This window comes from Chelonia mydas, chromosome 13, assembly GCF_015237465.2.
Source record: "Chelonia mydas isolate rCheMyd1 chromosome 13, rCheMyd1.pri.v2, whole genome shotgun sequence".
Classification (NCBI taxonomy): Eukaryota; Metazoa; Chordata; order Testudines; family Cheloniidae; genus Chelonia; species Chelonia mydas.
The window spans coordinates 24,944,030-24,970,452 of record NC_051253.2 but is presented as its reverse complement, the minus strand read 5'-3'; the positions used below and the strand labels follow the sequence as shown (position 1 = coordinate 24,970,452).

Genomic DNA, 26,423 nt, shown 5'->3' with positions numbered 1-26,423 from the left:
AACTGAAAACACAGAAATTCCATCATGTGCCAACATATTGACACCCACATGGGTCATCAGCAAGGTTGGAACCTTTCGATCCACCACACAGACCTCAGCCATTTGAGCTAACAGAGTAAAGGAGAGCAGTAGTAGGTTGTCATCCTGTATGTAGACCACCCCTAGAGGGGGATGAGACACACACTTTGCCAGTAGGTTACACAGATGTTTGCTGACAGCAGAGAAATGGTGAGACTCAGGAATCACAGAATCATAGGAGTGTAGGACTGGAAGGGACCTTGAGAGGTCATCTAGAATCTTGAGTTCTATTCCAGGCTCTAGAAGGAAGTGTTCTCTAGCAGTCACACACACTACAAACAATTCTGCCTCTGCCCTCCCATGCCCAGCTCCTTGCCCCCAATCCCAGGCTCCTTATCCAGCTAGTTCCAGTCCCTCCCAATCCTTACCCCACCAGCTCCCATCCTATCGGTCTTCCTTCCCTCCACAACCCCCAGGCCCAGTCTGCCTTCAGCAGGTTCCTTGCCCCAAGAGGTCCAGCTTTAGTCCCTTCTGCATCTGAGTCAGGCTGCTTCGTACTTCATGCTACCTCAGTGCCTACAGGGATAGTGCCTCTCACCCTCAGTTCCTGTGCCCGGCCCACAGAGCCCTGCAACAGCTGGGGCAACAACTGCGAGGAAAGTCCTGCTGAGCCCATGCAGCCCTGAGTTGGAGCACGCTCACTGCAAACAGAATCGTCGGAGAATTTAGCTACCAAACTCTAACAAGGCTCTATTGAGCCTGTGCACACAGATTTATCTCAAAGGCTTATAATTTGGCCAGATCTGGGCAGTTGTTCACAGGACTGTCAAAGGAGACATTTCTGCCACAAAGGCCATCCCCATGCTAAATTTAAATCCCCTATTCCACAGCATAGAGCTTCTCAGCCAAATGATTGTAATTTCCTTTTTTCTTTTCTTTTTTTAATATGGCAAAACAATGGGGCTTTCCCTCATCTCGTTCTTGGAAACAGCTGAACAGGTTTTGCAGAAAATTCAGCCTGAGACAGATACCAGGCATGGAAAATTTCAGCCCTAAGGAGTCAAGTCTGGCAAAGTTATAAGCAAATGAAAACAGGGTCTTATAATGGAAAGTGTCAGGTAACCTCAATGACGTGCAATCCTAGTGGCTCCACTTATAACCTATTACTGCTGTCTGCCTCCTTGGTTTGTTTTTTCTTCCTCTCTCCTTTGTTCACTTTCATTCCCTTTTCTCTCCATGTTTCCCAGATTCTCTCTGCACCTGTGTTTCCCCAGACAGATCTCACACCATCTCTGACAAATTTTAATTGTCTACTGTATCTATTCCCTCCAAAACCCTTTCCTTCTCCTCTTCCTTTAAGACATGGTTTCTTCTCTGATCCAGCCTTTCTATTTTTATCTTTCCTATCTCACTCCCTCACTCTCATCTGGGTTATTTTTGAATCCGTCTCTCTCTTCACTGTGCTAAATTTCTTCCTTCTCTGCTCAGCCCTCCCTCCCCCCCCCTTTCCCACACACCCATTCATGCCTGATCTAGCCTGCTTCTAGCCTCTCTCTCTCTCTCTCCCCGCCATCTCCCTTTTCTCCAACCATCTTTCCATCCTCTTCTCTAATGTAGCTTACCCACCTCTTATCTGCATCTCCTTCTCGTGTGCCCATCTTTGGGACATCTGGGCACTAGAGCTCAGTGTAAAGCCAGAGTCACAGGCAGGACTGTGTTCTCTATACCTCTCTTGTTATACAATTAAGGGGTTTGAGGAAGTGTCAGTTCCTCTCTCTTCTCTTTTGGACCCTCAAGCATTCTCCCCTTCCCCCGATCTCTCTCTCCCAGTCTCTCTGGTCCCTGAATTTCCCTCTCCCAGGCATCTGCTCCTCCTGCTAGAAGTCTGAGCACAAGTCTTTTCTGGCCAGTTAACCCTAGACACAGGATTTGGGGATCCCGTCCCTAAACTCTGCGTCTTATGTGGCTGTGCATTCTGCACATTCCTAGTGCATGGTCCTGAACAACATCATTACAATAACAAACCTGTGTCCCTTCTCCTTGCTACCTCTTAGAACCACTTGACTGCTGCCAAACGTTCCAGCTACCATCTGGGCAAAACACCTCTGCCATGCTGCCGTCTGCACTGGCTGTGTCTGTGCAGGGCACCTGTGCTGAAGTCTGGACTGGGAACATCCATGGCCCAGTGCATCTACCATGATGCCGACACACCCACCAGAGCACGTCAGCCTTGCGCCCCTGCAGTGAATACGCCGGCACCTCCCGACGTCCCCCTGGAATGCTGACGGACAGCAGCAGCATGGCAGGGACAGTGGGGGAGCCAGCAGTGAAAGGGTTTAGTTCCTTTTAGTCCCTCAGGCCTGGTCTACACTTAAAATGTAAGTCAACTTAGCTACCTTGTTTTGGGGTGTGAAGAGATTCACCCCATTGAGCACCGTTGTTAAGCCAAGCTAGGCCCAGGTGTAGACATGGCTAGGCTGACAGAAGAATTCTTCCATCTACGTAGCAACTGCTGCTTGGGGAGGGGGGCAGTGACGGAAACACCCCTTCCGTCAACGTAGCAAGTGTCTACACTACGGCACCCCAGCCTCAGAAACAACCGCTTCCCGCAGCAGCAGGCTGGCCCTTTAAGAAGCAACAGTGAGTTTGCAAGGTTACTGTTCACCGCCCTGGCAGCAGGGAATATCCCACTCGGTCCACAGCTGGGCGGCTGTGCTCAGGACCTGAGCTGAGCTGGGGAGAGGAAGGCGAGGCAGCTTAGTATGTTACCCCGCAACCACCCCGTGAGCTCCCGAGGTTGCCACCCCCCTTCACATTCACACCAGCCCTGCCCGGCTGGTAGCACAGGATGTTCCAGCCCAAGGCCTTGCAGGAGGTGCAAAGGGGAGCCCCTCACCACATGAGGCAGCTCTGAGGAATGCAAGGAAAGCTCCTTGCTCATCCAGCCGAAGGGTCTGAAACCCCCATTCCTGGAAGGTGCTGAGGAGCAGCACCCAAACCCTGCACCACAGGAGGGCACCTGGAATAATTGATGCTGAGCTCCCAGCACAAAAGTCACACAGCTCTGTGGCAGTCGGGGGAAGCTTCCTAAAGCCCCCAGCAAACCCTGAGTTGGAGTACAGTCAGCCCCGAGCCTTCCCCAGCACGAAGGCAGCCGGAGAGAGTTGCTTTGCGCTGGGCAGGACAATCTCTCTTGAGCCGCATCGGCTCTGCGGCGGGTCCCACAGCAAAACAAAGCCATGAATGTGCTCCCAGCTCCTGGACAATAACTGCAGCTGCTCCTGCCCGGGGACCAGCAGGAGCCAGCGAGCTAAACAAGCCCCGAAAGCAGAAGTGCAGCGGGAAACCTGCCTCGGCCGCTTCTGCAGCGGCAGCTCAGGGAGCTGGGTTGCACTCAAGGACTAACTGGGTACCAGGATACGCCTTCCCGTGGCAGCTCCTGGCTAACCCCAGCCCCTGCATGTGCCGGTCTGTGGGGCATGATCTTGGGAGGACAGAGCTGGTACAGCCCCAGCGCAGAGCAGCAACCGGCTGGAGAGTTCGTGCTGCCTAGAAGAAGTCCTGCATTTGCCTTTCCTCTCCCTCCCCCTCGCTCCCGTTTGCTGGGCAGCTCCTACCTTGGCAAGCGCTGTCTGTCCCCATGCCTGCAGCGTTGCTCCTCTCCCCCGGACTGGTGCTGCGTATACACCGCACTGCTTTCTGCGGAGCAGCCTCTTCTCTAACTTTAACACCCCCGCGCACTGATTGATGCCTACTGCAGTCACAGCAGACCTCACCGCACAGAGCGGGGAACTGGGCTCCCTTCCCACACTGCCACGCCAGCTTCCTCATACGAAAACCCTCAGCGTCATCCCTCCTGGGGACTGCCCTCCTCAGACAAACCAGCAGGCAACGGAAAGCTTCGCACCCAGACCAGGTACGCCTGCTTCGCGCTGCGCTGGGTATCAGCCCACTGCCCCTCCACCAGTCTCGCCTCCAAACGTCTGACTCATTACAGGCCAGTCCCCAGGGAAGGAAGGAGTGCTGATCGGATCCTAGGAGAGCATCCTCACCACACACACTGGCGGGGAAGGGAAAAGAGGGCTTTCATTACACAGCACCAGCCCGGATGTTTCAGCCACCAAGGGGCTGGTGGGCAGATCCTGCCGTAACAGGCTATTTAAGCTGGGAGTTCGCCACATTACCCACAATCTTTGCCCATGTTCTAAGGAATAAACAAATACCTCCAACCGAAAAAAGGGCCAGAGGACAGAGGACAGGAAGGGCCTGCGTCATCAAGTCCGGTCTCTGCTACCACAGGCAACCTGTTTCAGAGTAACAGCCGTGTTAGTCTGTATTCGTAAAAAGAAAAGGAGTACTTGTGGCACCTTAGAGACTAACCAGTTTATTTGAGCATGAGCTTTCGTGAGCTTCATGCATCCGATGAAGTGAGCTGTAGCTCACGAAAGCTCATGCTCAAATAAACTGGTTAGTCTCTAAGGTGCCACAAGTACTCCTTTTCTTTTTACAGGCAACCTGGTAACATCAGCCCATCCATAAATCTACCAAGCTGCATCTTAGAATTGAGTTGTTTTGCCCCCACTCCTCTGGGGGCCTGTTCCAGAGCCTCCCTCCTCAGATGCTCAGAAACCTTCTTCTCATTTCCAGCCTAAATTCCTTCAGGGCCAGTTTATCCCTATTTGTTCTCATGCCAGCATTGGCCTTCAGCTTCAATAGCTCTTCATCCTCCCTGGTGTCTACACCCTTGAAGGATCCCCAAGCATTTTACGTTCTGTATTACACAGGCTTGGCAGGATTCGATTTTGATCAGTAAATGTCAGTAAATGTCGATTTCACTGTACACACGGAAACTATTTCCATTGACGACAATCGAAATTTATACATAGGCGAAGTAAGAAAAATGCTGCTCGAGAACTTCTTTTGATTTAAGGATATTTGCTTTGCATATTTTGATGTGTAATGTTGACAATTTGTGTTTTAATGATCATAAAGCTTCAAGTTTTTGAATCTCAACCTGAGCGACATTAAGTAACTGTCTGACAACACCCCACCCCCACGGTTGTTTGACACCCCCTTCCCTCCCCCTGATTGTCTGATCCCCCCACAATTTCCCACAACTTTGAAATTTTAAATTGATAAACACTGAAAAAAGGCTTAAAATAAACATTGACAACCACTGAAATGATTAAAAAAAAACAACCTTGAATTCTGCCAAGCCTGTGTAGACAGCATATACCAGAAAGATGCAATCTGCTTTGAGATCTATCTATGAAAAGTGCTATGTAAGAGCTAAGTATTACTATTATCCTCCACTGAAATGCGGCCATCTCTGGGGTGGAGCATAGCAGCCATTATGCACCAGATTACAGTACACATCATTCCTTAGTGTATCCTTTGCTGGAGGTAATAATGTAAATCATAATTAATGGGAGTTGTGTGACTAATTCCCAGGGCAGCTGAAAATCTCAAGCAACAGCACTTACCCCCTACAGAACACCTTTAAATGGGGATTTCAGAATGCTTTCCACAGTTTATAACATTGCCCCTATTTTAAGAAATGGTTTCCAGAGGTGCTGAGCACCCACAATTCCTAATGGAGCTGAGGGTGCTGAGCAACTCTGTTTGTCACACCCTAAGGGCCAGAATCTAACCCCCTTTGCTCATGCTGGGTAGTGCCTTCCTCCACCAATACTCACCATGGAATCAACAGGGTACGAATCAACATGTGGCTGGCAGGATCTGACCCTAAGTGACTTGCCCATGAGTCAGTGACAGAGCTAGGCAGAAAACCCAGGAGTCCCCTGCACTAACCCTGAGGCAGGTTACACTCCAGTGCCCCTGCAGATTAACAGGAGCAGCAAGAATGCGCCTCTGTACCCGAGTTTTTCATGGTCCCTGAGCACTTGGGTCCCTAACACATTCTGAAGCAGCAGGGCAGGTGGCTGGCCCTTTCACGGTCCCCTCCTGTAGCAAGCCTGCTCCATCCCTGCAAACACACTGCCTGTAAGTCACTTCATAAACATGACAATGAGGTTATTTCCCAGTCACTCCTAATTACAGCATAAATGATGGCCCTTGTAATACGGCAGCACAGAAGGTTCCCAGGCAGGCGCTGGGAACTTGATGCAAACAACATGGGACCCCCGAATGACAAGGGTTGGATCCAGAGTTATAGGGTTGGATCCAGTCCTTGGTTACCTGAGGGCAAATGTGGAGTAACTGCGTTGTTACTGGCAGAGTTCCTGCCGGTGTGAATGGCGGGTGGGTCTAGCTCCTGGCCTTGCCACAAAGGCCTAAGGGATGGCAAGTCAATCCGCTCAGAGAAATAGCAGAACACTCATTCACCCTGCAGTTCTACATCTAGCACGTGCCTCGCTGAGGAACTAACGGGCTGAGCTTGCTCCCCATCGGAGCAGCTGGGCTGGAATTTCAGTCTCATGGAAGGACAGTAAACCTCATTCAATGGAAACATTTAATTTGATGCAACTTTCAGATCAGGGTCCTGGCTCCTCTTGGTCATCACAACAGAGATCCCTCCATTCACTAGAGCAGGAGTGTTAACCCCAATCCCCAACATTATTCCAATTCGACAATGACAAGTTGCTACCCTGGAATCCCTCTGGTGTTCCTTGCTTTTTGTTCTAAACTGTTTCTGTGCAGCACTAAACAGCTGTTGTGTTCTACCCCAGCAGTGATTGCATTTCAACTGCTGGTGAAATGTTTCTGTGTTTCTATACCCCACAAGTATTTAGGAGACACTTTGTTGTGTAACAAACAGAACTGCCCTCAAGCCACTGAATTACTGTGTATCTGTGGTGAACCCCTAGAACTGTGCTTTCCCAGGCCTGCACCTTTAATCTTCACCCTTTTATTTTTGCAGCCATATGAAGGTGGGGTCAGCTGCAATGTGGTGTAGCAACCACAACATAGGTACAGAGTAGACAGAACACATGATAGTGCATTTGAATGTAAAGATTTCACCAGCAACCATGTGAGATGGCCACATGACCCCCAAGCAGCACGAGTTATGCAGGTAAGTTCACACAAGAGCCAATGAAAGCTTCAAACCATTTCATGCCATTGGGAGTCCTGCAAAAACCACATGTTATATAGGAAAGCTAGTTTCGCAGTGCTCTTGAGTGTGTGAAGGGGTGTTACTGGGACTATTCTGTGTGTCCTGTAGCCCGTCAAGGTACCCTATCCTGTCACTGCAGGCACCCAGGCAGAACCTGCTGAAGCTAAAGGGCTCCTGATAGCACAAAGGTCACCCATGTGGATCTGATTGCAAGACTGGGGCCAAGTTACTAGCTGTCCAACCATGCAGGCCTCTAGAGAGAGCACGTAATTGACCAGACTTCTCAGACACAACTGTCCCACGGCTGTAAAGATCAAATAGTTCACAATGCACCAGGACCAGACCCACTGAGAATCTCCCCTTCACTCTGATTTCCAGCCCTCCAGTAGCAGAAACGAAGGGCTTGTCTACACTTGAAATGCTGCAGCTGCACCGGTGTAGCACGTCAGCATAGACATTACCTATTCCAATATTGGCGTAGGTTAGCCACCTCCCCGAGAGGCAGTAGATAGGTTGAACGAAGAATTCTTATGCTGACCTAGCACTGTCTACACTAGGGGTTAGGTCGGTATAACTGTGTCGCTCAGGGGTGTGGATTTTTCACACCCCAGAGCGATGCATCTGGATCATTCTAACTTGTTTGAAGCAGGCCGAGGGTTTGGAGGGTTAGAAATGATCTCCTTGGGGACGGGGCAGAGTGCAAGGAGCATGTACAATGCTACCTATCACATGGTTCTGCAATGTATCTGTTTAACACATGGGTATCACCCCCCTCATGCAGGCTGTGTACAAGACAAATATGCAACTTGAACGATGGTGTTGCAACCGGCTTCATCATAATCTAGAGTCTACAGAGATCTGTATCCCTCTATATTACACACACGCACACACTTGCAATACACACACCATCTGCCTCTCCTGTTTAAAAGGCAGCAGCTGGAATTAATTCCTCATCAGTTCCTGGCCGTCTCTGGCTCACCTCCGCAGTGGAGTCTGCCTCTGCACTTCTTCCTCAGTGCGGCAACGTGGCTGCACAGTCTGCGCTGATTTCCCCGTCCTTCCCTGTAGGATTTCCATGGCCTCTGGCTGGCTCACAAAGGCCCCGCTCTGTTCTGCCGCACAACACACACATCCGTATGGCAAACCCACCCCTCGGAGCCTTGCTCGGTCGACAGGAATTGCAATGCACCCAGGAGCACTGCAGTCCCAGGCACAGTGAGTGCCATTTCACGTACTGTCCGCAAAGCTCTGGCCCTCATTATCCCTCTCTGGCTCGCACTGTGCTGAACTGAGACACTGTTCATCCCAGCCTGGCATACGTGGTGCTGACAGGAGTCAACTGCATTCTTGCAGAGGGAATACTGCACATTGCCAGCATCATGAGATGATGATAACGATAATGACTTGACATGATATAAATGTGATTCACCCCCAGAGGATTTAACAGCCAGTATATATAGGGATTGCCTGACTGAAATGCAGCCACCTCTGGGGTGGACCATGGCTGCTGCCTAACAGCCACACAGCAGCATCGCCACACAGAGTTCAGGGTGGGAAGTGAAGTAGAATGCTGTATCCAACTGACACCCAAGGAAGAATTTTAGGTGCATAGACTATATGCACTCAGACTGAAATCTGGCCAGTACACAGGGGCTAAGGTTCTTGCAAAAGAGTCCTGGGATTTGTAATGGCCAGGAACTGGTGTCAGCCAACTGTAAATTGGTGGAATGACTCAACAGAAAAAAGGTCTGCCTGATGTTCTCCTCAAAGCCTTGTATCAAGAGAGCTGAAGGACATTAACGTCAGAAAGTAAACAGGAAAAATCCCCAGTCTGGAGTTGGCCCCAGTGATGTGATCCCTGGAAAGGCAGGCTCCCACCTTCCCAAAGGCTTCTCACCCCAATCTTAGAGCCTGCCCCAAAGCCCACTGGTCAATGGGAGCCTTCCCGTTAGTTAATTGGCTTTGGATCCCACCCGGAGTCTCTCCCCTGAGCAGAGCAGGAGAAGCTGAGCTGAAGTTAACACTGGGGGATCAGGTAGCACACATGGAGTTTACAGGCCAAGCCATCCCAGAGAGATGACGGGCCAGAATAGACAAGTCAATATCTTCACGCTTGAAAGCCACTGCGTTCTTTTAATCCCCACGGCCTGTGTCGCGGCTGGTGGAACTGGGGGAGCCCATCTCAGGCAGCAGAGGGACGCCAGTGCAGCTAAGCAGGTGCCCTGCTCTGTCCAAAACACCCTGCTCATTTTGGAACCAAACTTTCCAAAGCTGTTCCACCACCGCTTTGGGTCAGCCTGGGGGCGCACCAGAGGCACTGGTTTAATTTCTAGGTAGGTTAGACGTGCGTGTGGAAGGGAGGAATGTAGAATGAGACTCAATAACATGGGGCTAGTCACAACCTTGATGAGAGAGACTGACATCTCTGCCAATGATGTCCCCTCCAGAAGAGCACACGTCCCCTAATCCCATATCAGGGTACTGGGTCAGCAGGAAATGCGCCACCTACTGAATCGCCAACCCCATGACATGTGTAGGAGGTCTCCCATCCAAGTGCTGGCTGATGCCACACCTTCAGACGGTAAGATCTGACACAATCAGAAAGCCTGTATGACTGAAAAATTGTTTGAGGTTGAACAAACCCTTGCCACTGTGGCCCAGGTGAGCCGTACACTGTGGGATCCCCACCCAGTATTCCAGGGTAGAACGTATCGGAATACAATGGGAAGTCTGGTGAATAAATAGTCAACCATGTGAGCGGGAAAGGAGGAATTAACCCCTGCATGCCAGAAGGCAGTGCTTTCTTACTGGGCTTAAAGAGTCGCCCCATGCTTCTGATCCAAGGGAGAATCGAAGAAACAGATGGAATCAAAAAGGAAGAGTGGGAGACGGGTTGGGAGACAGAAAGATGCACAGAAAGAAGAGAAACTGGGGGGAAAGCACAGAGGATGCAGAAACAGAAGAGAAGTGAGAGAGACCAGACAGAGAGGGGGTAAGAGGCAAAACAAACAACAGAAAGAGTGAAAAAGAAACAAGGGAGGAAAGAAACGGAGCCAGCCAGAGACCCCGCATCTATTGCACTGGGTAGAATTGGTCTGACACCTGACGGGAGAGATGTAATTAACTATGTTGTTCATATCAACCTCCTAGCTGAGTTCAGCCCCTGCTCAGTTTCTTCTGGGAGCGATGCTCGAGGGGAGAACTAGCATTTGTTATTTCTACGCAGTAGTAGGAGGCAAGGTGCACCCCATGCAGGGGCATCATGTCCCATTAGCGCTGCCTCCGTGGGGCAGGTTCTCTGGGAATGAGACCTTCACACTGCAAGCCAGCCTCTGCCAGGGGCTAGGAGGACCAGACAGATCAATAATCCCCACAATGTGCCCCATGATTTGACCTTTCACTTTAATCAAATGAAACATCTCCAGTTTCCCTATCCTGTGCGGCTGCCATCTCTCCGGAGCAGCATCGAAAGAGGTCTCTGAACTGCCCTGGGGCTAAGGTTCTTGCCTTTGGTGATTCGGTTCCCAAGTGCAAATAGTCACCTTCTTCCCTGGGGGCCAGGGTTTCATTCATGATTGAAAGTGCTGGGCCTCCCCCAAACTCATTCCTTGTTGCTAGGGGACACTGCAGAGAGCTGAGACGGTAGGTGGGGTGGGGCCACCCTGGGATGGTCATTTGTACAGGCCTTGATCTTGCTTGGTGCTGAGCATCCTCAACTCGCAATGATTTCTAGAGGCTTCCAACCTCTCGCAGGACTGGGCCCTTCACTCACGCAGCGCTGTCACTTTAAAGATGAGCAGGAGGAGCAGCAGTGCAGCGGGGGGAGGGGAGGCCGGGGAGCAGGAGAGCACCAGGCTGTGCCTGGTGAACTCAGCTGGGTGAGAATCAGTCACCAACTGCGCCTTGAGGTGCTGCTGTCACAACAGCCCACGATGAAGGGGGCGCCAAAGCAGGGGCAGGGATTTGTCCAGGCCATCTCCGCGGGTTAGGGCTGGAAGAGTCGTGTTTTTCAGTGAGAAGACAGGGACCTTATTCTGTCCCAAGTCTGGTGCCCAAGCTTTCCTCTCCCCTCCCGAAAGGATAGGGCAATGGACGGCTTGAGTGCAGTGAGGATATGCAAAGTCATGCAGCTATGGGGGACAAATCTGAGATGACACAGAGGAGGGTTTCCAGCCCTTGGCTGGGCTGGCTAATTAACGGGGGATGATGGTCCATTTCAGCTCAAAGATCTAAGTCGCTACAGCAAAGTTCTGGGCAGGGGCAGAGGCCGAGGTGAGGGTGATACACTCAAAAGGAGAATATGGGAAATAGGGCAGATGAGAAATGGTGACGCCAAGGGGACTCTGAGGCAGAATGGCCAGGGGGGTTGGGTTTTTGTTCCGGCTGTTTTCATTGCAAGATTGGCATCCAAGGAGGACAAAGGCAAGGGGAGCGCCTGAGTCGGCCTGCTTCCCAGTGACTCAGCAATTGGCCTGACCCATCACACACCAGCTGTTTGGCAAGGAACAGGCCTGAGAAATGCAACTCTCCCCCCCAGCAGGTCAGAGCTGCCTGAGCTCTCTGTGGCTGTTTGCAATCAGGATGCTGCGTGGGGTGGGGTGGGGGGAAATAAGACTTTTCCAAATATAAAACAGCAGAAACAGTGGTGTCTGGTGCGTTCGCCCCTGTCCAGTGCGGTGTGAGTGTTGCAGAAGCATTCCAGGCTGGCCTCCCAGGCTGCAGTATGCATGCTGCATTCCCCAAACCCAGAACTGCTGAGAGGCTGGGACTGGCTCCAGTCTGAATCCTCTGCATCATTTGTTAGAGCGACTCCTGCTGGGAAAGGCTAGCACTAGAGCAGCTGAGAGCTCTGCAGCAGCCCCTGCTCCTGCGCCGCCCCTCCAGCACCATCTGCTGGCAGAGTGCGGTGCGTAAACACTACTTAACCAGCATCACATGTCTGTTCCAAACCAGGCTAAGAGACTGTTACAGAACTGCCTGCTGAGTGGCCAAAAGAGACTGTATACAGCTGAATGAAACACCCTTTATTCATGGAAACGGGGCAGGAGCAGGTTCCAGATCATAGGAGCATGTGTTGCTTGACAAGTACCAAATAATCACCTGATTAGTCGGGAGGCAGAACAGACCTAATCTATAGCGTGTCTGGCAGATCGCACCAGCTCGACCCTGGCGTGCTGAAGCCTGGCAGCAGGTAGAGTGTGCCCAGATGACTAAAAACAATGCTCCTTCCTGCCCAATGGCACCACCCGCTCTCTCCCTTCTCCCACCCCCCAGCACCTCACTGGGCTGTCAGATGACAATGGTGACATCCAGACAGTGAAGTACAGAACCTCCAAGGACATGTTCTTGGTCTCCCAACCAAAGCCACAAGACCGGGATTCGGCATGAGGGACAAAATCTCCCCTCACACTGAGATCCAGCTCAAGCCTTTCTTGGGTGAAGAGATGACTGGGGCAACCTAGAGATCTGACCAGAGCAAGAATGGGAGAAGTTCCATCCCATGCGGAACATAGGCCAGGGAAGCAGCATCTCCCTGCCAGTGGAAATGAGTTAGCTGGCTGGCAAGGCTGCCCTTGCTGTCCCCTGGCTCTGCTGATATGGCTGAACAGCAGCATAATGTGTGTCCTTGCAATCATAACCTATGCAGGAGTCGATCATTTGTATTCTCCATTGCAACCAGAAATCCTTTTCGATGAGTCAGACACTGTGAAACAGAGCCAGCTTCCTCCAGCCTACGTGGGATGCAACTTAAGCTCTCAGGCTTTTATGGAGGGTCTTAGCTGAAATTGGGTTTTGGGCTGTGTTCAACTCCAGTTACACAGTAGGGGCAGACCAAGCACACCGGCTCTGATGGCAGTGCGTTCAGCCTTCGGGGAATATCGCAAGCTACCTGGTCATTGCAGAAGACCGGGGGTGCATGGGAAGTGAGCTGGATCTGAGCGGGCAGGTGAAGAGGGAGCCAGGTGCTCTCTGTCAGTGGTTGGAGACCAACATTTCTGGGGACCTCACAATAAGAGGAAGCATCTGGCAGCTTCTGCATAACAAGCATCTGGCAGCTTCTGCTTTAACCTGCAAGCTGGACTCACGAGGTTGCATCACCACCATCATAAGCAATGGCTTCCTGGGGAGGGCTGGCAGAAAATGTTCCCTTCAAACTTTTTTTTTCCAGTGGAAAACAGCTTTCCTGGCCAGGTGGATTTTATACAAAAAAATGCCCATTTTCACACAACGTTTTTTGGGTTATTGGTCAAATGAATGGTTGGGGGAGGGGGTTGTCAGCTATTTTGATGCAAACGAGAGCTGTCGTTTTGCAGGACCAGTGCAGCAGCGCCCACAGTGAGATGGTTAGAGAAAAGATAATGGGGAGGAGACAGCCCCAGAGCAAGAACTAGCTGAAGCCTGTGTGCAAGAGAGAGATGTTGATGGGGGGAGCAGACAAGGTCACAACTAACTGATCCATCTTGTACCAAGCCCCACAGCCATGCTCATTTCAGAAAGCAGCAGGCTGCTCTCTGGCCCAGTCCAGGCACGTGAGAGCTTCCAGCTCTACATCCATTACAGAAACGACCCTGTTCAAGCAAAGAGGTTCCTGCCAAGAAGCCCCAGTGTGCTGCCCTGCGGCGCTGCCTCTGCTTCCCAGCTCCTGGTACATGGTTTATGGATTTTGGACAACCATGAACTTCACTGGGCAACTGTCACGTGACTGGAAACCTGGGAGGTTAAAGGCGACTCCACAGCCATGCCCGAGGGGAAATTGAGGCACACAGCGGAAAAGTGGTTTGTCCAGAAGAGTGAATTTCTGGCAGAGCACAAATAGCAGCCCAGGTCTCCTGAATCCCTGCCCAGTTGCCTTTCTGTAAAGGAAAGAAATGTCATCCTGCTAGCGATGTTTTCATCCCCCTGGCAGCTCTCTGGCTCATAATCTGTCTGACGATCAAGAACATGCCGTAGGAGATCAGACTGTTAGTCCATCAAAGCTGGTATCTTGCCTCCAGCACTGACCCATCCTTGACACGCCAGAGAAAGGCGAAAACCTTCCACGACACACACAGCCACCTGTGCCATGCATCGGTGGGAAGGGGAAATTCCTCTTCTTCTCATGCTGAAGTCGGAGCTGGGAGCCAGATGCCTACATTCTGGGAAATATCATTTCACCCCAGCTTGTAGTTTTCCTAGAGCAACAATCAGGACAATGATCCACACCCGCCTTCTAGATCATGGCAAGGGAGAAGCTCCTCTATACAAGAGGAAACAGGGACAGCACGTAGGCAGAGTGGCCTAGCACAGTGACTATAAACAGCTGTCAACATCAGCCAGGCTCTTTCTTCCAGAAAACCCATCAGCATATTACAGAGGCAGCGATGTCTAGTGATTAGAGCAAAGGCCTGGGAGACAGGACACCTGGCTTCCATTACCAGCTCTCCCACTAACTGGCTACATGATCTTGGGCAAGCCATCGAGCCACTCTGTGCCTCAGTTTCCCCTTATGTAAAATAGGGATAATACCTACCTCTCAGAGGGGTATATACTAGGGGAAGGGGCATGTGAGACACAGAAAGAAGTTTAAGAAATGGATGCTAGTAAAATGCTTTGAATTCCTCAGGTGAAAGGTGCTAAGCGTTATGTCTTATGGTTTGTAACCTGTAATGGTTACTGCTGACCCCCACCAGGGATTTTAAGACCAGAAGGGACCATCCAGCCCGATACAGGCCATAGAATTTCATAGAATGTAGAGATCACTACATCCAGACCATAACTGCGGGATGAGATTGGGCTTCTCTCTCAGACAGACAACCAACCTGGATTTAAAAGTCACGGCAAGCGAGCCATTAATTTGGGGTTGGTGAGAGCATGGGTGGGGAACGAAAATCAATTTCTCTCTGGCCTAACCCTTTTTCTATTCATTCCCAGGTTTAATGCTGTCCATTCTGCAATGGAAAGGAACAGGGAGGAGGGGGAACTGGGAGCCCCGCACTGAATTACTGCCACGGCAGCGACAAAAATAAAAAGAGAGCTGCCTCTTTAAAGTCTGGACTGGAGCCAGCTTGAATATATAACCACAGTAGCTATGATTCAGTGGGTTTTTCCCAGCATTCTCCTATTTGGGCTGCCAGGAGCAAAATGATTGAAAAATGCTTGAGAAAATAGCCAGAGCTATACAAACCTACGGGAGGAAAACAAAACATACAGTCGGAATGTCTCTCTCACACACAGAATGGTACACACTCAGATACACATCCACCCACCAACAGTTACACGCACAGAGAGAGAATGGTACACAAGCAGGTATACACACACTATTACACACAACACACACACAGAGAATGGTACACACACAGAGAATGGTACAAGCAGGTGTACACACATGACTTTTACACCCACAGACACCAGATGGCACGCATACAGTTATTTGTTCCTGGTTGCACTGTTTTGGTTTTTTTTTTTTAAAACCAGCTCACAACTTTGTCAGTCCATCGCCCTTCTCTAGACGGGTTTAGTGTCATCACTAGCATTCCAAACAGTGTCTGACTGCGGTGGCTCCCGTCTCCGTGTACACGCTGCCAAACAGTGATGCTCAGCTTCAAAAAGCTGTCGGCACGCAAAGAAAAGATACGGATGAGCGAGAGACCGCTCGTCTCAAAGGCTGTAGAGGTGATGCCGCAGAGAACAGTGCATCCAACCTGCATGATTTTACCTTGAGAATCCTAATATTTGGTGGTTTTTGTAAAGCTCCAGGTCCAGAAGTCCTGTTAATACATCGGAACCAGTTTTTTAAAAAAAGTAAGTAGCCCTTGTGGTGAAGAGAAATTCCTGAAAATCCGATAGGCTCATAGAATGGAAGGTGAACAAAAAGAACCAAGCATTTATTTCTTGTGGGTGAGGGAGCGGGGTCACTGCCTCCTGCTTTTGAATGCTTGAGCCTAGTCCTACAGGAGGAGTTTTCAACCCATAGGCTTGTTCTTTTCTGGACCCTCTTTTTAGTTTGGCTTTTGACTGCGAGGAACTTGCGTTCTGAAGATGGAAACAATAAAATCCCTGTGGTAGAGCCAGCCTCCCCTGTGGTGAACTCTCTGTGCTGCTATGCAGCAGATCTAGGCTCGGTTCCCATGGCCCAAGCGCTTACTTTCCCGGCTAGGAATGATGTGGGGTCCTGCTTGCTGCTGGCTAGAACTGCCTGCTCAGAGGTGAGAGAGCTGACTTTGATTCCCAGTTCCCAGGGCCAGAGTCTGCTCGCACAGCAGCTTTGCGACCCCTCTGGAGCTACTCTGGATTGGTGCTGTGCAAACTTTGGCACAGCCCAGCTCCAGTAGAGGAGGTAGAGGAAGAACAATGAAGAGGGAGAAGCAGAGCAAGACACCTGGTTGTGCCTGGTGAAGGCAACTGGTGCTTTCCAGCTGTCACATTAACAAGAGCATGATCCAGAGAGGGTGAAAGGTGACTGTCAATGAATTGTCCCACGGCCCCCAATGAGGAAGAACAGCTGTGCTGAGCAAGAGGGCTGGAAGGAGGAGCTCGGGAAGAAGGTCAAACCCTGACCACCTGTCAGCAGTCACAGCCCTCTAGATATGTCCCATTAGGGAATCAGCTGCTGTAGAAGAGCATGTGCGGATGGACCAGGGTATATGTGTGAAGCTGAGAGGTCTAGTGGTGAAAGCCTGGGACTGGAAATCACATGCTCTGTCCTTGACCCTGCCTCCTCACCTATAAGTGGGCTCGATAATGTTTCTCCACCTTTGTGGAGAGCTTGGAGATCGCTGGCCAAGAGGTGCTAAATGCAAGATGTCATGGGTGGAGACTCCAGGCTGGCTTGGGGTGACCAGCCAGCCAAAAAGGAGAAAAAAATGGTCCCCCATCAAAAAAAACTAAGTCCTTCCAAAGCCTCGATGCAGCTGCAGGAGAGCTCCGTCCTCATGGAAAGTGGCTGCCCGTTGGGCAGATCCCCATCAGTCCCTTTGAACGTGCCCTTCCAGGCTCCCGCTTGGAGCATGCATGAGGGAGTTTCTCCTCTTCCATTCTAACTGGAGAGTTCACAAAGCAACAGCAGCACAGGGCCCAGCTGAGGTCTGGCCAGGTGGGCACTGAAAGCAGGGAGACTGGAAAAGGAAAGAAGAGGAAAAGGGCAGAGAAGGAGCAGAAGAGGAGAGAGTGGTAAAGAGGAAGCCAAAAGAGAAGGGAAGAGGGAGAGGAAGAGAAGAAAGGATACAGACCGTGGGCTCTTTGGGGAAGGGACCATCTTTGCTCTGAGCTTGTACAGCACCAAGCACAGGTCCTAGTCCATGTCTGGGGCTCCAAGGTGCTACAGTAACACACGTACTAAACAACAATAAGAGCCAGGGTGATGGGAGGGGGAAAAAGAGGAGAAAAAAGGGAAATGAGTTCAAAGTTCCTGCAGCTAAGCCCTGCTCCTCCCCTCCATGGCAGCAGCTTTTAGCAGTGGGGGAGCCTGCAGCTGATCAGCTGCGACCTTCGCTCTGGGGGTCACAGCCGCCAGTGGGAAATCCTACCCAGGGACTCAGGGCATATGAGCAGATCTGGGTCAGGCCATGATGCTAATGAGAAAAACAAAGGCCTGGCTTTTCAGCTGCAGTGAATGGGAATGTGCCTGAACTCTGTAGTGCATGGTGCCTATGCTGAATCTTCCAGGCAGGAATTAGCGGAGGTGGGGATGGGAATCTGCTTTTGGTACAGTCCTGGGAAATGAAAGGGCTGACACGGCTCCCTGAGCTCCAGTGTGCCTGCACCCAAATGGTGCTTGGGACATTTTACGGGGTTAACCGAGGTGTCCGGGGTGAATCGCCATCCCCTGTTTACAGCGTGCGGAAGCCTGGTCTGGGCCCCCGGAGGAAACTCTCCCAAAGCTGCCAGCAAAACAAGCGCTGCACACTGGGCAACCGCAAGTCCAGCTCCTTCCCACCACACACTGGGGATTTACACCCCCCTGTGGTGCGCTCGACGGCCCACTCTCCTGTACACAGACCCCCCGCTGCCTCTGCACGCCCCGTTTATTGGTCCCCCTCAGTTCAGCATGCTCTTCAGCCCAGGGCACTCAGCTGAGTTCATTGTAAAACCAAACTGCAGATTATTCCACAAAGGCCGAGTTAAAGAGTCAAACAAAAGCACATAAAAGGGTTTCTTGGAATCATAAGGTTACGGGTAAAAGAAAAACATCAAATACAATCTCGGGTCTCTACTTAGTGACCAGTCACAGTCCTGGGCAATAAGGTATTTCTCACCCCATGGCCAGGCCTGAGAGCTGGGATCCACTTTTCATGAGACACTGGGGTTGGCAGTGTGGCCTCCGTGATGGATGACATCTTGTGTCCTTTCTTCTCCTGTGCACTCCCAGACATTTTGTCTCCTTTCATAATCAGGGTGTTTCATTAGCTTCAACTCAGCATGGAGAGTCCCCTATTCAGAGTCTTTTCTTGGGGTTCTTTTGCCTTCTTGTGTGCTCAGGCCTGCACCTGGTCCAGACAGGGCTGGACTCGGCTGAAAGATGTTGATTGTTCTCTCTCTGGACTGAATCAGCCAAGACCTGCCCCATGTCTCCAGCAGTTTTGAAACATACTATTTTACATTTTACACATTTCCCATACAGACATCTCACAATAACCAGGCCGATCAGCTCGTCCTTAGCTTTCGGCAGAGACCCCACACGACCCCCTTTGGCTGGACACACAGGTAACATACCTGCCTGGGCGTGTCTGTGTCACAGTGCGGCTTTGGGCTCTGCTAACAAATCGGCGGCAACGCATCGCCAGCCTAATGCCAGCAGCGGGACAGCAGGGATGCTCAAAGGGAAGGGGCATGGCGTAGCCAACGGCAACCGCCAGCTAGGCTTCTCTTGCAGCCTGTGGCCTGCAGCGACAGGCACTACGATTAGTTCAATCGTAACAGTGACTTCCATGGAAAAACCACCTTTCTGGCAGAAGGATCCCACAGTGTCCTGCCACTCACTCTCCTCCCCCTCAGCACCAGGCAGCTGTTTCCCAGGGCATCACAATGGTGCACACTCTTACGCTGTCCTATGGAGCCGCATGTGCACTAGCTCAGCATGGAAGCAGAGGATAAAGCGCCCCTTGCTGAATCACCAAATATTCAACCCTCCCTTCCTCTAGCACTGCAGGGCGCAGCCTCTGCTCTGTGCTGCAGGGCGCTCTCCCCTTCCCCTGATTTGTACAGTGTGGTGTGGTTCCTGGGAAGCCTCCCAGGACTTCCCAAGGGGACCAGGCTGCAAAGCCTCACATTCCTCATCATTTCCAGTTTTGGTTGGATGCTCAGAGGAGCGAGCAGGAGTCTTGCCATCAATGGAATCAGGCCCGTGGCACACATTCATCTGAGGGCAGATTCACGGGAACGAGCCAGCCAGAACATTACCAGCCACTACCCCAGCCTAGCAGGGGCATCCCAGCACAAAGCAGGGTTGAGAGCCAGTTGCTCCCAGGCTAGGGGTTAAACCAAGAGCTTCACTATCCCTAGCCCAGGTTGTCATTTAATCAGACCTCTCAACGACCAGGCTACAGGACACTGGGCAGCCCCTGGGCAATGTGGCGATCAGGCAAGGAATAGCCTCAGGGCCAGGAGAGAGCTCAGCCCCCGGTAGCGAGCATTCACTAGAGTGATGCCTTCTGGACACATATGGGAAGTTGCCTCTGACAGGGCAAATCTTCCTGCAGCTCTTATTCTGGGGGTGGGCATCTCTATGTGGTGGGCCGAAAAGTGGGGTTGGAGGGGAGCAAGAAGGGGCCATCTCCCCCCCAAAACACCCCCCCGTTAGAAGAGGGTTTTCATAAACGCATGCAGCCTGGGGTTCCACTGGCCTGTGTGTCATACCAGGCATTCTTCACTCTGATCCTCAGCCTGTCTCCTTTGCCTGCAAGGGTTTGTTCCCTCCTCCCCCGCACACTGTGGTTCTCAGGAGGATCTGGGATCCAATTTGTTTTTTTCCCCGGGGCCCCAGCATTCTCCAGGCTCCTGGGACATACGTTCCCCACCCACTTTTTTAGAGAGTTGTTTGTCTCACGGCTGTTTTGCATTGTGTCTCTCTCTCCCTCTTTGTGGCAGCCCAGCTCACCTGTGTATTTAAACTAGGAGCCCTGAGGGAGTGAAGGAACTGGAGGGAGGTGGACTGGTCCTTCCAGTCCCTTGCCCAGCAGGAAGTGGCAGAATGCAAATGAAAGGCCTGGCTCCCTTGAACAAGGTTTGGTGTTTCTCACTCCTCTCTAGCCGGGATTGCAGCTGGCCCACAGCGCATGCAATGGAGCTGGTGGAGATTTTGGAGGGGGGGTGGGGAGTCCCCCATACACTCGTTTCACTGTAGCACAGGCAGCAGAAGGAATCTTTCCTGCATAATATGATTTTTTAAAGAATTTTGGCCTTACTTTTCCAAAGCCTGAAATCATACGTGCTTAGGAGCCAGGGGACTGGCAGTCATGCCTAGCCCCAGCTGTGTTACCCATGTGGTCTGATGGGGACATGGTGTGGGGGCATTCCCTGATCGACAGTGGGTTAACTTCAGCTCAGGTTCCCCGAGAGGCCGCAATCTCACAAAAATTGTTTTAAATCAAGCTGGGTCACTGAGGGGCAAACTTTAAACACCATCTCATCAAAGCTGCCACTCCCAGATTATAAGAGATGCCACCGCCACTTTTCTCTGGCCATTTTAAGCACTGACTAAGCTGAATCTCTACTTGGAAAGGTTTCTGCTTTGCTGGCTTGGGGCTGTTTGTTGGTTTCTGCCCAGTCTGTTGACCAGCCTACAATGATGCTGAGCGGATCACTTAACTTCTCCGCCATGCCTCAGTTTCTCCATCAGCAAAATGAAGGCTAACAGAACGGAGTTACACAGGAATGCAACTGACCCATACCTGTAGAACACTTGGATCCTCTGGTATAAGGACGCCACAGGAGAAGAATCATCACACCTAACCCCGCTCTGTCTAAGCACAGGCACTGGCTTCTACCCCTAGCAATCAGGTCCCAGGTTACTCAGGGCTTGTCTACACACAAAAGTTGCATGGCTTTAACTATACTCGCATAGTTACAGTGGTACAGCCCCGCTGGTGTGGATGCAGTTATACAAGTATAAATGAGCTTGCACTGGTATAATTTATTCCCATATAAGATTAGGCTAGGGTGACCAGATGTCCCAATGTTATAGGGACAATCCCAATTTTTGGGTCTTTTTCTTATATAGGCTCCTATTATCCCCCACCCCCATCCTGATTTTTCACATTTGCTGTCTGGTCACCCTAGATTAGGCATATAACTATGCTGGTCTAAGACTCCTTTATACTAGGATAACGGTGTCCTCACTAGTGGTTGTCCTGGTATGTCAGTTAAAAAGACCACATCCCTAACTGACACAGTTCTACTGGTGCAAAATCAGAGTCTCCAGTTTTTCTGCGGTACAGTTCTCTTATAGTTCCCTCTCTCTCCCTGGGTCCCCTTTGCCTGTCCCCTGGTTGACTTTCAAGAACAATTAGCACTGCCTGTGTTGTTATCTGCCTTTCTTTAACTACTGTATGTGCGTATTTTATACTCAAGGCAAAAATAAAGCCACATTAATGTAGCGCTCTGACCGAACAGTCAAGTGCGCCTCAAGCCAGCAATTCAAAGATGGCTCCCAAAGTCGCTGCAACACTGCCCCCTCCGCCCCCATGAGACTGCAGCCATCTGGATTGCGGTATATGCCGTTAAATCAATGCCCTAATATCTACGTGCCATGCGGCCGAGTTATATTTACTGTGGGAAGAACAATAACTTGGAAATTTCCATGCTCTGAAACGTTCAACTGTTGGCATCCTGCACAATACACAAGCTTGGGCAAACTGAATGCACGTGCAGGGCTGTGTTATGTGTCTAGTACAGCTTGACAGCAGGCGCTTCAAAGAATGTTCCTGCCACGCAGGAGTTAGAGTGGCATGGAAGGGGTTAAATTCACACAGCTCTGGCCTAATGCATTTATTTGCATTGGATTTCCTGGACTTAAAAAACAAACGGAGGGGAGGGAAGGAGAGGGGAGTGCAAGGAGCTATGGGTAGGGCCCTACCAAATTCACAGCCCCAAAAAACTGCGTCAGGGTCCGTGAAATCATGTCTCCCCCCATGAAGTCTTGTCTCCCCCCATGAAATCTTGTCTTTTGTGTACTTTTACCCTATACTGTAGAGATTTCACAGGGGAGACCAGCATTTCTGTTTTAGTTGTAGGAGCCCTGACCAAAAAGGGAGTTGCAGGGGGTGACAAGGTTATTTTAGAGGGGTCATAGCATTGCCAGTCTTACTTCTGCACGGTCTTCAGAGCTGGGTGGCCGGAGAGCCGCAGCTGTTGGTCGGACGCCCAGCTTTGAAGGTAGCACCCCGCCAGCAGCAGCGCAGAAGTAAGGGTAGCAATATCATACCATGCCTTCAGAGCTGGGCAGCCAGAGAGTGGCAGCTTCTGACTGAGGGCCCAGCTTTGCAGACAACAGCGCAGAAGTAAGGGTGGCAATACCATACCAGGCAAGGGCGAAGGGTGGGAGGGGCCCGGAGGGTCACATGACCCTCCCCAAACATGGGGGGTGCAAGGGGCCAGCAGGGCCAGAGCTGGAAGGGAAGAGGCAGGGCCAGAGCCTCTCCTCTTCCAGCCATGCTGCCTGGTGGGGGACACTGCCTGGCAGGGTGCGGCAGCTCAGTGCAGCGGGACAAAGCCCCCCACCCCCACACGCCAGGTAACTTGGGATGGGGAAGGGACGGGGTGGGGAGAGCGTGGGGGCCCCAGGCTGGGGGTGGGGCGGGGAGTCACATGGGGGTGTCACATGATGAGGCCACGCGCCCCCCTTTGGCTGGTGCCTCCTTTGTGTCCCTCCCACCTAGTTGCCATGGATACCAGGCCATCCTTACCTCTGTGTTGGGAGCTGGGCTCCTGGCCAGCAGCCGCCGCACTCCAGCTGCCCAGTAATGAAGGCAGCGCTGCCGCCAGCAGCAGCCCAGAAGTAAGAGTCGCAGTACCGCAACCGCCCCTACAATAACCTTGTGACATCCCCCCTCACACAGCTCCCCTACAATTACAACACCCTGAAATTTCACACTTAAATAGCTGAAATCATAAAATTTACGACTTTTAAAATCCTAATGACCATGAAATTGACCAAAATGGACGTGAATTTGGTAGGGGATTCCCCTAGTGATGGGGAATCAAAATGAATGCATTATATTAATTATTTGTAATGCAATAGCTCCTAGGAACCCCACTCCTGGACCAGGCCCCTGTCGTGCTAGGCTCTGCATAAACAGAACAAAAAGACAGTCCCTGACCTGAGAACTCACCAAATGAGTACATGACACATCCACTGTGGATAGCTGTAGCCCCTCCTGTTGGAGGATCTCAACACGCTTTTCAGCACATGTGGCATAAAGAAGTATTAGTATCCCCATTTTAGAGACAGGAAAACTGGAACCATAAAGGTGGTGAAGTCACACAACAAGACAGCAAGGAATAGAACTGAGGAGGTCTGACAACCTCTAACTTACCTACCCTCACACCTCACCAATGGGGTAGGGAATTGCTACTATACCCCTTCTACTGGGGCAGACGGGGGGGATAATAGCAACTCAGGCAGAGAGAAACTTAGCCTTGTCGACATGGGGTTTAATTTGCACCGATTTTTTGAGCACTAAGTGGCATGTATTAGATGGAACGCAATCATTACATTCACATTCTCAACTGTTTTTGGATTCAACACAGATCACTGTGTCTACACAGCAGGGATGTTGTGCAGAGTAAGCGCACACCATTCTGGGCTTGCCTGAGCTCACACGTGATATCTGGCTGAGCAGGGAATTGAACCTGGCTCCCTAAACATTGGGCCGTCCTTCCTCTCTAACCCTTATGATTAGGAAGAAAACCTTCACATCATGAAACAAGCCAACTGACAGAGCAGTGTACGCAGAGCCTGTGACAATAGCTCTGAGAGAATGCAAACAGCCCTCATTCATCCAAGCTCCATCAAGGAAGAGCTAAACAGTAGCCCAGCAGATCATACATCACCATATTTGAAACATCTGCATAATCTGTGGGTCAAATCTCAAGTGGGTGGGGCTTATTTTGTGGGTGTGGCTTGGAAGAATATACCTACCTTTGTTTCCCCCCACCCACTTCGACACCGATTGTTGCTACACATCTGGCCAACGTTTTGGAAAGGCGGATAGGATAAGATAAGGAGAAGTTAGACTGCCCCTCTCAGTGAAGGACTGCCCTCATTCCAGAGGGAAATTTATATCAGTCCCACTCCCATCCTGTGCTTTCTCACTTTTGTCGCTGTGAATCATCAGACTCTGAAATGTTGAATCAGGGAGCTAAGGTTGTTGACAATGCTGCAGCTGCTAAATAAATCTTTCCCACAACTTCTTGCACTCTCATGTCCCACGCCCCTCGTTTTGTCTTTGCACCACATTGCAACTTTACCAGATCAAGGAGTACGGCCACTGCATCCTTTCAGCCTTCAGTAACAGCACCTCCCAACCCTGTTCTTACAGACCAGGGAAACTCTGATTTGAGCCGCTTCATCAGAGGCAGTCACAAAAAGAACAGCGCCAGGCGTGATATAACCATGTCCGCACTGGGACCTATGGAGTCAATCTTGGCATCCACATAGACTGCCAGGTTACAGCCAGAAAGGTCCCAGCAGCTCTAGGTCACAACACTGAACTGTGAGGTTGGCCCCATTCTTAGAGGATCGGGCTTAGGGGGCTCGGGTGGATCCCAGTGACAATGGTCACTTTACTCAGCACACTCCCCCACTGCCTGGTTTCAGGAAAGTGATGAGGAGTCCCAAAGAGATTCCTGACCTTCACAAGTGCCATTCCTGGGGCCCCAAAGAGATGTGCACGCAGCTAGAGAGTCCCAGGGCCAGTAACACTGCATAGAGCCAGTCATTAGACAGGTTTCAGAGTAGCAGCCGTGTTAGTCAGTATTCACTAAAAGAAAAGGAGTACTTGTGGCACCTCAGAGACTAACAAATTTATTTGAGCATAAGCTTTCGTGAGCTACAGCTCACTTCATCGGATGCATTCAGTGGAAAATACAGTGGGGAGATTTTTATACATAGAGAACATGAAACAATGGGAGTTACCATACACACTGTAACGAGAGTAATAACTTAAGGTGAGCTATTACCAGCAGGAGAGCGGGGCGGGGGGGGGGGGGGGAGGGAGAGGGGGAGCAGGAACCTTTTGTAGTGATAATCAAGGTGGGCCAGCATTTCCAGCAGTTGACAAGGTCGTCTGAGGAACAGTGTGGGGTGGGGGGCAGAATAAAGAAGGGGAAATAGTTTTACTTTGTGTAATGACCCATCCACTCCCAGTCTCTATTCAAGCCTAAGTTAATTGTATCCAGTTTGCAAATTAATTCCAATTCAGCAGTTTCTCGGAGTCTGTTTTTGAAGTTTTTTTGTTGAAGAATTGCGACTTTTAGATCTGTAATGGAGTGACCAAAGAGAGTGAAGTGTTCTCCGACTGGTTTTGAATGTTTTAATTCTTGACGTCTGATTTGTGTCTATTTATTCTTTTGCGTAGAGACTGTCCAGTTTGGCCAATGCACATAACAGAGGGGCATTGCTGGCACATGATGGCATATATCACATTGGTAGATGTGTAGGTGAACGAGCCTCTGATAGTGTGGCTGATGTGATTAGGCCCTATGATGGTGTCCCCTGAATAGATAGATATGTGGACACAGTTGGCAATGGGCTTTGTTGCAAGGTTAGTGGTTCTGTTGTGTGGTGTGTGGTTGCTGGTGAGTATTTGCTTCAGGTTGGGGGGCTGTCTGTAAGCAAGGACTGGCCTGTCTTCCAAGATCTGTGAGAGTGATGGGTCATCCTTCAGGATAGGTTATAGATCCTTGATGATGCATTGGAGAGATTTTAGTTGGGGGCTGAAGGTGATGAGTAGTGGCGTTCTGTTATTAGACAGTCATCAGCGTGTCCATTTCAAGTGTAATGAGTGGGCTTGTCTGTGTGCACAGTACTGCCCTCTGTTGGGCGGACCCAGAACGACTTAGCTGTGGATCATAGGCCCTATTTGGCTAGCAGCTAATGCAGGTTCTCTTTTAGCTCAAGTGGCTGGGGTCTCTTGCTTTGGAGCAGTTGGATGTCAGTTCTAGCTGCCCTGTCACTGCAGAGCTCTAGGTATCCACAGTTGCAGCACACTGACGCTAAGTAGCAGCTATGGCTGTGGTGCGGTTATACTCTCTGTAACAATGTATGCACCTCTCTGTCTAATTATCCAGCTCCCATTACCTTTAGTCCATCTCCTCATCAGTAGCCATCCTTTGAGTCTATGGTCAGTCTAAG

General features: G+C 50.8%; 1 protein-coding gene across 12 annotated transcripts in view; it reads right to left on the bottom strand.

The window, feature by feature from the left end:
* The window catches only part of EPB41L1 (erythrocyte membrane protein band 4.1 like 1), a 154,249-nt gene that overhangs the window by 80,814 nt on the left and 47,012 nt on the right, over positions 1-26,423 (bottom strand). Inside the window, exon 1 of one of the 12 annotated variants that reach the window (XM_043527454.1) lies at positions 3,636-3,806. The exons of the other annotated variants lie outside the window; for them this stretch is intronic. The gene's annotated coding sequence lies outside the window, so the exon portion shown is untranslated. Of the gene's footprint in view, positions 1-3,635; positions 3,807-26,423 lie in introns of those variants that run through there. 12 annotated transcript variants of the gene reach the window in all.